The sequence below is a fragment of the Pteronotus mesoamericanus genome, unplaced genomic scaffold (genome assembly GCF_021234165.1).
Source record: "Pteronotus mesoamericanus isolate MK-2021 breed Mesoamerican mustached bat unplaced genomic scaffold, CSHL_Meso_final contig_90, whole genome shotgun sequence".
Lineage (NCBI taxonomy): Eukaryota > Metazoa > Chordata > Mammalia > Chiroptera > Mormoopidae > Pteronotus > Pteronotus mesoamericanus.
The window spans coordinates 26,347,068-26,361,752 of record NW_026555277.1 but is presented as its reverse complement, the minus strand read 5'-3'; positions in this window follow the sequence as shown (position 1 = coordinate 26,361,752).

Genomic DNA, 14,685 nt, shown 5'->3' with positions numbered 1-14,685 from the left:
AGTGATATATTTATATTGAACAATTAATATTTTCACAAAATTGTGATATAAATTTTGAAAACATGATATAATATTTAATAACACATGGCATAATGACACTTGTGAAATTCAGAGATGCTATAGTTTTGGTGCTCACAGAAGTGTAGCCAAAAATTTTGTCCTTAATGCTTGTTATAAATGACTTTTAAGAACCACTTTAAAATTGTTATATATTCTTTGCACACCCTTAAATCTTAACACTCATGCCAGTTAGTAATTAATTCTTAAATACTTTAGTTTTTCCTCAAAAATCATCTTGCTATATGTAAGAAATGAATAACCTAAAAAATTAAAAAATTACTTTACTCATTCACTCATTAATTAAGTCAGGATATATTATTTAAACATTCTCTGTTTTAGACATTATATTAAGAACGGAAGATTTAACAGAAAAACAGAAGTTAGTTTGTAGCTAGCTTTGGCTATAACAGTCAAGAGTTTAAAGTTAACTCTATGAAAAAAGGAAAGAGCTCAGGAAAGAATCTGAAACAAATTTGCTCTCCTTGTCCTCACTGATAAAAGTAAACAAAGGTTGCAGAGTCTTGTTCCTGTGGCAGCTTTCTGAGTAAATGTTTTCAGAAAAAAATAATATGTTGCAGGAAACAATTTAGACATAGTTTTCCAACTCTTCTCCCTTCACTCAATCACCTCAGTATCAGAACATCTGTTCCAGCAGAAGGAAAATGTCACACCGGCAGGATTTGTTTAATTCATCATCATATCCCTAGCATACACACGAAAAAGGTACCTGTGCTGTGTCCATGAGGATCCAAATGAACATTAATCCACAGCATGTTCTAGATTGCCCTTTTATAAATATGAGTCAGATTTGGTTCTACTTCTCAAGGATATTAATCCAGGTGACAAATTATATATATTTATACAGTAGAGACTATGTGTGAGACATATAATATACACTATTATTTTAATCTTATGTTACCACAGCTCTATCACTTTTTTCTTGACCTCACTCATCTCAGTTTCCTCATCTGTAACACAATAATAATGATTACCTATTGGAGTTGTTGTGAGAAGTGTACAGGCATATCTCAGAGATATTGCATGTCTGGTTCCAGACCAACACACTAAAGTAAATGGCAATAAAGTGGACAAGTGAATTTTTTGGTTTTCCAGTGCACACAAAGTCATATTTACACTATCCTGCAGTTTATTTAGTGCAATAGCATTATGTCTAAAAAAGCAATGTACATAGCTTAAATAAAAAATACTTTATTCTCAGTACTTTATTATCTACTCTACTATTGATTCCCTGTAATGTGCTCTTTGTTTCAGTTAGTGTACCCTTCATTCCTGACTGGATCTTTTTTATGCTATTGAGATCCTCACTAAGTTCCTTGAGCATCTTTATAACCAGTGTTTTGAACTCTACACCTAGTAGGTTGCTTGTCTCTCATTTTGTTTAGTTCTTTTCCTGGAGTTTTGTTCTGTTCTTTCTTCTGGGCCATATTTCTTTGTCTCCTTATTTTGGCAGCCTCCTTGCATTTGTTTCTATGTATTAGGTAGAGCTGCTATGTCTTCCAGGTTTGATAGAGTGGCCTATTATAGTAGGGTCCAGTGGCACAGCCTCCCCTATTACGCAAACTAGGTATTCAAGGGGTGTCCACTGTGTGGGCTGAATGCACCCTCCTTTTGTAGTTTGAGCCTTGATTGCTGTTGGCATGTCTAAGATCAGCCACCACCTGTTTTCTATCCGGGGCACACAGTTTAAGCTACAAAGTGATCTGCATATGGCTGCTACTTGTGCTGGGCTTAGAGGTACTCAGTAGAGGCAAATACGTACATACATACATACATACATACATACATACATATATACTTTATTGCTAAGAAATGCTAACCATTATCTGAGCCTTCAGCAAGTCATAATCTTTTTGCTGGTGGATGGTCTTATCTTTGAGCTATAAATGCTAAATATTCGTGAAGCAAAATAAAGGGAAGTACACAATGAAATGAGGTCTACATGTATAAATAAATTATGGAAGGGCCTGGACTCATGGCATATACCATACAAGTACATGAAAATACACTATTATTGGAGGAAGTTCATGGTAATACTTTGAAAATGATTTGAAAATGATCTTATCTCTACTTTATAGAGGAGTAAACAGATGCATGATAGCTAAGCAATTTGCTCAAAGGCCCACCATTTACATATCACTGAGCTACTAAGTTTTTCCAGTCTTCCTCTCCTGTTCATACCCTTGCCTACTTTCTTAGATCAGCGTCTAATCACTTCCTGCTTAGACTTTGTCAATAACTAGCTTCCTCCTCTCCCTTTCTTCTGGTTTTATCTATGATCCTTTACATGGTTTACACTGTCTACTTTTCTCATGCTCTTTTCAATAACATGTCAAATTATATTATTTTCCTCTAAAAACCTAAATGCCTCTATATTGCCTGTAGAATAAATAGCAGGGTTCTTTTAAGAGTACTGCATGCTTTTAATTTCATATTAAAATTTTTCATTGATTAATGTTCACACAGTATATTTAAAACAATAGACAATTAAACTAAGATTAGTTAATCTACAAATCAGGCAGATCTGGTTCTAGTCAGTGATGATCTAGCTACTAGTTGTGCAATGATCTTTATGTTGTTTTACTTCTTTGATCCTTAACATCTCATTTGGAACGGAGATAGCAGTATCTAATGCATAAATTTTCATGCACATAATAGCCACTCATTACCAATGGTATGAGAACAACACAAACCATATATAAGATGTCACATATTAAAAAAATTCTAAAAAGAAACCCAAGTGTTAAAAATTGAGTAAAAAATAAAATAATTGTTTGGAGTCAATCAATGACATAGGATTTCATAGTTAGGTGGTCCAACCAGTGTAATTGGTGTGAAGATAAAATTCAGTTATAAATGAAATATAGTGATACCTCAGTACTCATCATTAATTTGTTCCAGAACTCTTGATGAGTGCCAGAACTGATGAGTACCAGGCAATCGACAAGTGATGACATATTTTCTCTTGTAGGGTGGTGTCGTGACTTGTACATGTTCTAGCAAGTGTGATGAGTCCCCAGCAGGTGTCAAGTGCTGAAATATATTTTTTCTTGTCAAAATGCGATGACTACAGGGTTTGATGAGTTCTGAATCTGACGAGTACCAAGATATGACTGTATTTAATTATTTTTACTCTTTAGAAAAAAATAAAAATATAAGCAAGCTGTAACTTAAAAAAGAGAAAATCTAGTAAGTTCTATTATTGTAGGGATCGGAACAGGATTGTAATGAACTTGCCAGTAACAAATAGAAGCATTCTATACCCTAATTCTCACTCAAAATATTAAGAATTACTCTCTGATTTTATAGCTCTCCAAGAATATGCTTCCCTACTAATGAGTACTCTCTTATAGACTTTACACATGCTTATGTTAAATATAGGTTAACTGACAGAATACTTTGAAATGCTTGGAGTGATTAATCAAAGCTGCTTCATTTAGTGATGAGAGATATTCATAAGATTTCAAGATTTCAAGTTTAGTTGAACTAAGTTTATAAGCATAAAAACTCATTTGAACTCAAGAAAATATTTTGGGCATATAGAAGCTAAATGGTGATACTCTGAAACACAAGCCTGACCTAGCATTAGTGACCTTAAACTAACCTCTAGGTAGCTTCATATTGATTGTCAGTGGTTGCTGAGAAGTAAACACATAGTTTTACTTGTTTTGACCTAAATGAACTCATGTTAGATAACAGCATACTTTTAGCACTCATTTATCCAAATGCTAACTAACTATCCACTAAGTACCAAGTAGTATGCTAAGCACTAAAATAAAATTAGTATATTTTTTCTGATTTTAGTGACCTCACAATATAATTAGGAAAGAAACAAATAAAATAATGAACACAATATTGACTTGTGATAGTGCATGCACAGTATGGAGAAGGACACCACACAGCTGTACAAGTTCAGTGCCATCAAGAAGCAGACACCAAGATGGCAACAGACATTCAAGAAATTTATTGTGGAAAATACCTGTAAATGCTAAAGGTGGAGTGATCAAGAAAAGGAAATAAAAGCTTTCAGAGTACAAGAGAAGTCTGACAGGTGTGAAGGAGAATTGAAGATCGTAAGTTTGGACAAAAGAGCCTGCAACCACAGAACCATTCTAAGAAAGGTCAAGCTAGATCAATGGGAAGTCCTGGTACCGCAATTCTCCATTACCGGAGGCCTGTGTCTCACAGCAATTGGCCTCTGCTAGTAGCAGTCATTGACAGGAGCAGCACAATGGAAATACAGCCTATCCGCAAAGCCCTGGTGGATACTGAAAGCAGCAGCTAGAGCTGTCAATCAATTATGGTCCCAACAGCAAGCCTAGTGGCTGGCTGACTTTGATGGCCATATGATGGGAGTGGTCAGTTTTACTTGTGGACCAGGATTTCAAAAAGGGTTTTTAAAGATGATTAGGAATCACAGAGTGAAGAAGATGGGCAAGCATATTCCATGCATGAACAAATGCAGAGAGACACAGAACAACATGGCAAATATGATGAGTTACAAATAGTGCATTAGGCTGGAGGGTATGACTAAGAGTGTTGGCAGGCAGTGCACCAAGAGGTGAGACTAGAAAGGAGGCAGGATTTGGATCCTGAAGAGCCAGGCAAGTTCTACAAAGATGTTTGACTTTACTCTGCAGGTGATGTGAAATCACTGAGGGATTAATTGTGGGCAGAGACAGTGTGGGATATGCACTGTAGAAAGAGACCTAAGCTATAGGGCACATTCAGAGGGAGAATCCCCAAAAGTAAAGGAGAGCCAGGCACTACTAGTAAAGACAAGATAGTAATATGCAGACCTAGGTCCTAATATGAGCTGCACCGCTTGCCAACCATGTGCTCATAAGCAAGTCATCTAACTCTTCAGACAATGTACTATTAATTTCTGATACTGGGAATTATATACCCACCTATTTCATAGTGCCACAAGGATCACAGGTGGAAAATGAATAGGAGCACGCTCAGGTGTCAACAGTAGACAGAAACCTACATTCATAGCCTGGCCTAAGTGTGTGAGTACCATCACATTTTATATAAATTTCGGTAATACTTGGTTCCCTTAAGTGTAAAATGCCAACAAAAGCACACCTATCTGATGGAGTTGTTCCCTATGAGGTGATAGGCATGAAGCCTTAGCTCTATTCTCGTGAGTAGGAAATGCTCAATAGCTAAGTACTAGGTGCTGTGCTAAGTGCCTCACAAACTTGTAATGTTCTGCTCTCACAGCATCTCTGCAGGCAGGTTATTTTCTCCTCCTGAGTTTAGAGGAGCCAACTGATGCTTGAAGTGATTAAGTAACCGGCTCACTGTCACACAAATGACTGTACTGGATTGCAGTTCTCAGTTGCCTGACTTCAAAGCCCATATTCTTAACCATTATTCTCCATTACCCTCCATTCCGGCACAAAGGAAAACCATCTACCTGCCAAAGAAAATGCAATCCTAAGAACTCACTTGTTGGCTACGGTTGGGTTTCCTTGTATTACCAGGAAGCTTTAAAGCAGAGTTAAGGACCATTTAAACAAAGCTTCCTGGTTTGCCCCAAGAGACGTTTTATTCAGTCCTTTTAAATGGGACCGTACAGACATCACACAGGTTTTGATATAAGCTGTGTCCCACCACTGGAAACTGTCTTCAATTGGCAAGGGGCGGGGGGTATGTGGAAATGATGACGGCAGTATTTTCAAAACCGTCTATCTGGAAAGTTCTTTGGAATGTTCACATACATTAGACTCCTCATTCTAATGAGGAATACAATTCTCTCCTAACAAAGAGCAACCTTGATTCAGATAATCCAAATGCAGGAAAAATTGACCTGTTGGATCAGGTCTAGAGCTTGGGCATGAGTCATGACCCATGTAGTCCTCCCACTTCCTCATCTCTACTTCCAGATATATTTTTTATTAGGCGAAATATTTAACTTCAGCAAGTTTCAATATCCTTAGATGAAATAGCAGGATTTTAAGGTTGCCTTAAATACTGAACATAAACACCCATGATTCTGTCTAGCCCCTAGTAGCTACTCCATAAATATTAGCTTCCCCTGGATGACTTGACAAAAATGGTTTTCAAAGTCAACAGATTATCAGAAGATAATTCTACTAGTAAACAAAAGGAATATTGTATTACTGGCTGGGGGAGAATTTAAGCTTTCATTAAAATCTGTATTTAAAAAATCTAGAATCATTTAGCATTCGCAGATGCCTCTGTAATAGATTTAGACCATGGAGCTCGAGGAGAAGATACTCTATTCTCATTTATAAATTGTGAGATTTTTATTTTCAGGAATAATTTTGTTGACCTCCCCTGTGAGGGCCTCACATCCAATACAGAAACATAAGTCTGCAAGACTTGCAAAATACAGATACATTTTCCCCCAGTTTCATTGGAAAGGAGGCAAAAAACTTGCCTCTGGCATTAAGAGACTCAGCTAAATGACTTGACGTTTGCTGACTCTATTAACAGAAGCCTCCTCTGGATGATTTAGTTAGGACCTCTGTCTCCTAAAAGCTCTCTGCTGGGGGAGTCACACAGGTGGCTGCCTTTCCCCTGCAGCTCTGGAAAGCTCAGCAGTACAGGGGCAGAGTGCCAGAGCAGCCAGTCCTCCAGCTCGTGACAATCCTGCAAACTCCTGATAGGTTTGATCCAACATCTTGATAATTTTTTCCCCTGAAATTATGCTCCAGGAAAGGCCATTTCAGATCATTTGGAGCATAAGTCAAGACAGTATCTTTGTTCTTGGTCACCTTGGTTCATATGTTAACATTTAACAACCCTTCACTTTTGACTAATGCTTATCAACCAAAAAAAAAAAAAAAAAAAAAAAAAAGGAGAGAGTGCCCTGGCTGGTGTGGCTCAGTAGATTGAGTGCTGGCCTGTGAACCAAAAGGTCACAGGTTTGATTCCCAGTCATGGCACATACCTGGTTTTTGGGCCAGGTCCCCAGTAGGGGACGTGAGAAGCAACCACACATTGATGTTTCTCTCCTTTTCTTTCTCCTTCCTTTCCCCTCTGTCTAAAAATAAATAAATAAAATCTTTTTTAAAAGATGGTAAGTTTTAAAAATATAAACTTCTGCATCTTTTCTATTCTTCTGAGAGTGTGTATTCTCAATGTTGCTATGGAAGCTGATCAGTGCACTGATGCTCATTTGGTCTGTTGGAATGGGCATGCTGTCCTCGGCTGTGTTCTCCCTTGTTCTCTCGCTTCTCTACTTCCTGTACTCTGCCCAATCAGCCAAGGAAACGTCCATTTTTTTTCCTTAATTTTATACCAGTTCATTCTGGCTAATAACCAGGAATTCAATCAAGATAACCTTTTAATAAACTGTATGAACCCATAGAAATAATAAGCAGTTGAACACAATCCTACCCTTTAATTTACAGTATGCCTTGAAGTTCCTCTGACCCCAATTTTAAAAGTCATCAAACAGGTAGCAGTCACAGGCATGAAGATGAATATAAATTATATTAGAAATTCTCTCAAGATAAATTTTGCTGTTAAAGTGGAATCAGCAGTGGCATTTGATTTTCAATGTCTGGACCAGTGAATCAATGTACAAGAAGAACAAACTCCTTTCCCCATGGGGAAAGGAGTTTCTTCACCAGCTGGTAATACAATATTTCCCCATGGGTGAAAGGAGTTTGTCTCTCTTGTACATTTCTGTACTCAATGGACAAATTTATCAAGCAGCCAAAACTACATACTTTCACTTCCAAGTAAGCCCCAAGGAAGAGCTCGGACAACTTTCAACCTGAGCATTTTTGTCAGAGGTAGCTCTTTATCAGTTAATTATGTTGGAAATAAAGGCAAATAATATAAATGGTTTTTATTAGGTGAATTATTAAATTGGAGTCAGAGAAACTACATCTTCATCATTTATGAATATTTTTATGTTAACTTTTTGGTTTCTAATTAATTTTGTTCATAAAAGGATTTAAATCTAAATTATAAAATGATGCATAAATTGACAATATAACCTTTACGATAAAAATGGAGAAAGGAATGATAGCTACTTAGGAAATTAAGATAAATTCTAGTTTGTTTTTTTTGTTCTGGGATGCAGTGAAATCTCTTAGAAATTATATGATCCTTTTGAACCTTGCTTTTAATTTCTATTTGCTGGTAACAGAGTGGTATTTAATTTGGAGCTACACTTGCTCCTGTAGAGGCAAGACCTTTCTGTGTCATTCACCTAGCACTTCATGAATTATGAGTTTTTACATGGGCTTGTGGGAACCAGAACTACTCCTAACCAAAGTTGAGTGCCAGGTATCCTTCTGCCTCTTCCTTAGGATGATTTCCCTCAGCCATAGTAGTTTCTTCACATGCCTTCACATGTCAGCTGAAAAGTTTAGGAGGTGCCTCTGCCACATCCTTGGAGCACTCTTCTTTCATTTTCTCTGGGTCTTTGTTACTCTCTGCAGCAATCTCTTCTTTAATACTCTGTTCCTTAGAACTCTAGTCCTCTTCCTCTCCCTGCATCTCTGCCCTTTGCATGAATCCCCCCTCTTCATACCAGACTCTGCAAAGCCATAGCACACAGGAAGCTGTGACAAGTGTAGAGCTCACACTTGGTTCTCTCAACTCACTTTCACTGTCTCTCAGTAATCACTGCCTTTTGTTGCTTAAAGACCAATGTCTTGAACACTGTTATGTCATATGTTTTGTACATTTTAAATATCATTTTAGGTAGGAGGTTATATTTGATCCTTTTTACTTGATTTTGGTCATCCCTTCTAACACCTTTTGAAGCACTTAGATGGGTATCCTTCTCATTGTTTTCATCTTCTTACATAGCTTTAAGGTATAGCTTAAATTTTCTATTATGACTCCCCAATATAAATCATGTGTTCTGTTCAATCTGAGCTGTTCACTCTTTTTTAATACAACTCATATTTAAATACACTTTAAACCCCATACCTTTGGATGAACTAGCTCTTTTGTTTGTATTCCTATTTATTGAAAAGGAAAAAGAAACTACTAAGAACTTCTAAGAATTCAGAAATTCTAGGTTCTAGTACTAGCCATGTCAATAGGTATCTATGCTAGAGGAAAATTTCCACTGCTCTTAAAACATTTTTTTTTCATTGTTAAAATGAGGGCTGAAGTAGATCATTAACTTTATAGTTATAAAGGTAGATGAAATTAAAGCTTCTGGATGGCACTGTGATGAGGCGTCCTAGGTCCCATCCATGGCAGGGCATCGCATTGGAATCTACTGCTCTTCTGAAGAGCATTAAAGCATGAAATGAGATAATCTCCACATCCTGCACAGCTCTAAACCTGTATAACCTGATGACTGTTCCATTATATTTCATATTTTTCTTCCTTCTTTCCGCTTTCTCATAACTGAGCTTACCATACTCTAGGTACTGACAGCAGAAAGAAGAGATGTAGTCCTTCAGGTTAAACAGCTCTGCCTGTTAAAAGTTATTTCCCCCACTCAGATGCCATTTTTTTGTTAATTTTATATCCTTACATTCACAATACAATGTAATTTTCTCCTTATCTCAAGTATATGAGAACTTTTCTTATAGAACGAATTACATTTCCCTTCATATTATAATTATGATTTTCAGTTGTCTTATTCTATGTTAGATAGTGATATCATCAAGTTCAGAAATGTCCCATTGGTCTCTATGTGTACATGGAAACCTATGATAGGTAGGATGTAAATTGTTTATTTTTAGTTACTGCAGTGATACTATAAAATACAAAACTGAATAATACTAGAAAAAAAATCTATGCAAGACCAAACAATACAAAAATATATAAATAACAAAGAATGCTTTATTGTGTCTTTCATGGTCCTCCAGCCCTCCTATCCAAGTTAATTTCTCAGAGGTAACCAGTGTTAACATTTTAGAATACATCCTTCCAGAATTTTTCTATAGACACACATATACATGGAGTCATCTTACTTTTTTTCCTTGAAAAAATTAAATCCTGGTAGACATATCGTTTTTCAACTTTTTTTTAACTTAGTATACCTTGAGTATCTTTTCATGTCAGAACATATAGAACTACCACATTCTTTTTAAAGACGGTTTAATATTTTGGATGAATACATGCACGAATCTGTGTAGGATAAGCCCAGCTTCTAAAATGCATTTCCTTCCAGTGGGGTAAAATATTAGCTGCAGCAAAGAGAGTATAATGGAAATAATTCAGCACTCTTCTTCATAGAAATGAAGCCATTGTAATATATAACAAAATCTGGAGGACAGAGAAAGGGAAGTAAATGGTGCATTGATTTTCCAGAAATATTGATGGTGAATTTTCTTATGTTATTTCTTCTAAGCTCTCAAATAAAAAGCTACAAATAGAGGGAAGACATTTTCCAAAATTCTTCCCAGATAAAGAAATGGATATTACACTGAGACATGTTACCTAGAATGAGACAATTGGGTTCAATGCTGAAACGCACATCGTGTGACATGAACAGCTTGCCACTGTGATTATTAGTTCAGTCTAACAGGGAGTAGGAAACTAAGGGCGGGGGGCACAAAAAAGACTTTTTCTGATATAAAAAGATAGTGTCGATTTAAGAAACAAAACAGGCTGAAGAAAAAGTAGGTCACCAGCATGTGTTTACACAGGTTTTATTATATTCATAAATTGCACACATATTTGTTTTGTTGCCTAGAGTTATAGAAAAATTAATATGTTGGCATTTAAATATTTTTAACTTGGATCTTAAATCTCTGGAGAATTTGTACAATATCCATAAGTGTATGCAGCAACTCATAGTCTAAGGAATCCCTTTTAAACAAATAATCACTGAAAGATGATAACCCTAAAGAAGATGCTACATTAAGGGGTTCTCTAAAAGTATGATTAAGAAAAGGATCAGATGTGATAATACCCCAGTAGGAGAGCAAGGCTAGAAGTAGTAGTAATAACACAACTGATAGTCACTGTTTATTGAGTAGAGTGGAGTGTCTGGGAGTTGAGTCTCAAACTGCCTCAGCTTGAATTCTGGCTCAGTTACTGCCTGGCTCTATAACCCTGGGGAAAAGATTTAATGTCTCCATGCCTCAATTTTATAAACATGAAATGGGTATAGAAGTAACTACTTCAAGATTTGCTGTTATGGTTAAATAAGCTGATACCAGTAAAACATTATTATTTTTTAATCACAAATTATGTGGTAAAGTGAGTGATTGTTAATTTAGTACACATGGGAGATTCACATATTGGCTAGGATACTTTAAGTGCTATTCTTATCCTTTTAATACTATTTTAAGGCAGACAATCCTGTTCTGATTTTAAGAATGATGAAATTAGCGATCCAAGTGACAATATAATGTAGATGCAGAACAGACAGTGATCAAAGAGGAAGAATTGGCTCCAAGCTTTATGTCTCCAAAGGCCAGTCCACTGAGACTGAAGACTGTCTACAGAGGGAATATTTTGAGGTTTTATTATGGGAACTTAGGAAGCATGTAGACTGGCTTTTGAGACTGGTTTTGGAATTTAGTTTTCTTTCCCCCCTTTTTATTTCATATTAACATTTATTATGAACTAGATGCCGATTTAGAGGCTCTCTTACTTTTGTTGTTCTTCTGGCTCTCTTATTTTTTTAAACATGTTGCCGTCACTTTTTCTAGAATTGAGATGTTGCTTTGATTGAGAGACATGCCTTCAGCAATCAGATGTTAATTTTATAAGTAATTTATTGAGACTGCCTTCATCTGAGGCCCACTGGATGCACAGATGACTGGGGGAAGCCAAGAACACGGGCAGCCGTCCAAGAAGCTCCAAAAGGGATGCCCATTGCCCATGATCCTAAGAGCCAGAGAATGCACACAGAAGTAAGTCACAAGTAATTGTTAAATTTCTTCTTATACTTGCATGTCAATGGTTTATTGAAGTTATCTCAGCATAATTCTTTCTGTCCCTGACATATACCTCTTTCTTTCTACCCCCATCCACAAACATGCACACACACACTCACACGCACACACATGTATGATTTTCCCTTGTCCAACTGTGTATCTCTCAGATGCCTTTGCTCCTATACAGTGGCAAAATCAGCTCCTTAAATGTAGTGTAAACATAGTGTTCTGCATACAAAAGTACTAATATACTACAAAGTAACTAATAAGGAGGTCTTTCTGAGGCAAAATAATTCTAAGATTTTTTTTCTTTAAAGTGTAATGATTTTTGTTTTACATGAGACTATCGGATTTTCAAAACACAATTAAAAAAAGCTCCTGAGCAAGGGATCATATTTAGAAAATAGAGTTTTATGGAAATAAAGAACGTATGGAAAACAAATTACTTGGTCTGCATATTCCAAAAGCCAATCACTGTGTAGCAAGAGTTTTACAGTCTTTACCAAGGTTTTCCTTTTTCCTGACTCTTACAGGATAGTGACAAAGGTATGGACCACCTATCCTTTGGGTCCAAATTAAATTCAATTTCCTTAAGAAAGGCCTCCTTGATCCTTGTAACTCACAGCAGTCCACACCTTCTCTGAACCTCTGAATATATTCCATTATCATTTATCTTGTCACCTTAATAAAAATGCAAGGCTGTGTGTAATTTCATAGGCACATTTTCCCCATTTGATTTTACACTTCTGAAAGGTGTCACTACAACTCGTCAGCCATCTTCAGGCTTTCAACATCCTGCCCATGCTACTGGATCTAGGGAGTACCTAACTGTCCATTAGGTAAAAATGAACCAATGGCTAAGCCTGTAAGGACATTATCTTTTTGACCAGCTCAGGAGATGTGACATACAGAATATATATGGAAGGGCAGCAAGGAGCCTTCCAAGAGGTCCAGATGGAGTCAAAAATTTTTTAGCATTTTTGGTCCTTTCAATATAATTAGTTTTCTTATGCTTTAGTAACAGTCAAGTCTAACCCTAGGATAACATATAGTTTAACAATTTAAACTTTCTTATATTTTTCTGATTTATTTCACTATGTCACAGGGGAAGGCTGCATGCTAATGTACCTTATATGATTCTCGAGTCTCATGTGATCAAAAGTCTTAGGAATTCACCTTAAGGAACAATCAGAGATCCACACAAAAATAGGTAAACATTAATTATAAAGAAGCCTAATAACACAGGAGGGAGCTGGCCAATTCCCTAATCCCTGCCCACATGGCATCAAGGCAATGGCAGTGCCACTCTTGCAGCAGTCGCTGTGAAGGGCTTGTTTCCCCCTGTGCTTGCTCAAGCAACTGTGTCTGAACTTCTCCACCGTGCACAGGACTCCCCTGACACCAACCACGCTTATGTGCAAATTTAGATGAAATTTAGATCTCTTGTTTACACAAGAAACAACTTAGGGGCTGTCTTACAAGTCTTGAAATATAACAACTCGACCAGACAAGATATGATCAAGGAACTTCTCCTTATAATCAGTTTTGTTCCATTATTTTGTAAATTAGTATAAAAGAAAGACCTAGGAAGTCATAATTATTTCAGCTTCTATATCACTTTAAAACCCTCTATAAATCAGGCATGAAGCAACATTTGAGTCAACATGCGGGGGCCACTTATCCCCCTAAATATCTGGAGGGCATTCTTCCTAGGTTAGCGCTAGGACCTTGGATTCTTGGTATAATGACGATGTTAATACTATGGCATCACTGTGCTGAAAGCCCAAATTCTGATTAAACTGAAGCTATTTCAAGTATGATGACACCTGCCTCAGTGTAGCAAAATAGCTCAACTAATACAATCATGCAAAATACAGGGTTTTGTCACTGTGTGGTTGACGCAATGATAAAGTGACCCTGGAGAGCCAGCAGGTGCATCATCTGGCTTTGCTCCCCCAGGCTCAGATACTGGCTGTTGCTTGGCACCACCACTCATTACTTCTTCTCCAGCTTAAAAACCAATGGAGGTGATTTTGGATCTGGACTGTCTGGGGCTGCAGGGACAAAAGAAGACATTGCAGAAATCCTGTTTTGTTGTTATCCATTTCCTCAGCTGGATCCCCAGACATTAGGATCTGGGAACTTGGGGAACGACACAAGGGTCACACTGCCTGCTTTTCCTGACTCCCTGCATCCTAGACGGTGAGGCTTTTCACCCCCTTCCCTTTCAGAAGAGGGGCTGTGTGGACAACATGAAACCATTGCAAATGATGTTTATCAAAAGTTGAGTTGCCATGACATTTTAATTTTTGTTACATACATATTTAAAAAAATAATGTGAAGTCATGTTTTAAAGACGATTTTCATTGACATAGAAACTAGCTCAGGAAAGATTCAACTTTTAAGAAGAGAGGACAAACTCATACATATCAAATGGGATATGTGACTGCATGTAGAAAGGTACAACAAGAGACTAAAAGAGAATATTTTAAAAATCAAGTGTTGCTTTTTTGAGGAGAAAATATAAAGCATTCTAAGAGATAATTTTTATATTATTTTTTAGGCTTTCCTTTTTCTAAGAAGTAATATGATATTGTTCTCATCAGAGGAGATTAAAAAATGTCCTTTTTAGAAGATGTGAAATGGGAAATACATATCTCTTCATTATGATCTCCTTGACTACAATCACAATCTATAACTAGTACAGGAAGTCAGGAATCTGACTAGTTGGTCCAAGGCCTTGTCCTGAGATGTATGGATGCTGCTT